This window comes from Camelina sativa, chromosome 14, assembly GCF_000633955.1.
Source record: "Camelina sativa cultivar DH55 chromosome 14, Cs, whole genome shotgun sequence".
In the NCBI taxonomy this organism is placed as follows: Eukaryota; Viridiplantae; Streptophyta; class Magnoliopsida; order Brassicales; family Brassicaceae; genus Camelina; species Camelina sativa.
The window spans coordinates 20,206,079-20,207,106 of record NC_025698.1 but is presented as its reverse complement, the minus strand read 5'-3'; positions in this window follow the sequence as shown (position 1 = coordinate 20,207,106).

Here is a 1,028-nt window from a genome sequence, read left to right as displayed (position 1 = left end):
AGATAGCTCATTGTTGATTGAGGTTTGTTGACCAATTTAGATAGCCATAGCTTAAGTCCATCCCATGAATCCATCCTTAGGATTCTCTTTGTTTATTGATTTCCCTGTTTAAGTATTGTTAATTGCTTGTTGTTTGCTCTGTTTTCATTATTTACTCTGTTTCTGTTCATTCGCTTGTCAACTCGACCGAGCGCTAGGTCGAGCTCCATTTTACTTTCTTGCTTATGCATTGTTCTGTTCATGTTTTCTGCTGCTTATTAGTTAATTCTGCTTTGTCTTGTTTATTGCACTTGTTCTACAGTTTAATTCAGCATTAGTATTTTCTTAAGTTGCCTTAGTTCATTGCATTTCATTATTGTCATTAGGTTGTTAGAAACAAATCAACTTGATATTTGGCTTAACTTGAATGCATTGATCACATCTTGACTGCTTACATATCACACTCTTTATGGATTGACATCCTTTATGCTACAACATCATAAGGGAATTGAAACACCTTGCATTACATTCTGATCATCTTAACCTAAGTCTGTTTGTTTGCATGTCATCATTCATTCATTCATAGCTTAAGATAGAAAAATCCTTGTTTCAGAGCACTAGGTCGAGTTGACCGAGCTGCCTAGCTATTTTGTCTTTTAGCATTTTTAGGGCTTCCACTAGTTTTTCTATAAAAGGTCCTTGTACCCTTCAGCCACTAAGAGAGCCACCTTCGAGAAAATCTAAAAACCTAGTTTTTACCCTTTTGGGAATTTATGCTTTTTGCTTTTTACATTTCTTAGATTTTGTTCTACTTTTAAAGGAGAAAACAAGAGATTTTTTCATACTTGTTTGTTCAATAACTCTCAAAGTATAAAGAATTCGAGTTTGATTCCTTCATCAAAATTGTAGATCTCTGCTTTATCTTTCTAATGATGCAAGTTTCGTTATGTTCTGGGTTTATGACTTTGTTCATCATGTTTAGCATTTGTGAGTAGTTGCTTAGGATCTTGAGGATGGGTTAGGCTGGATTGTGGTTAAGGTTTGTTTAG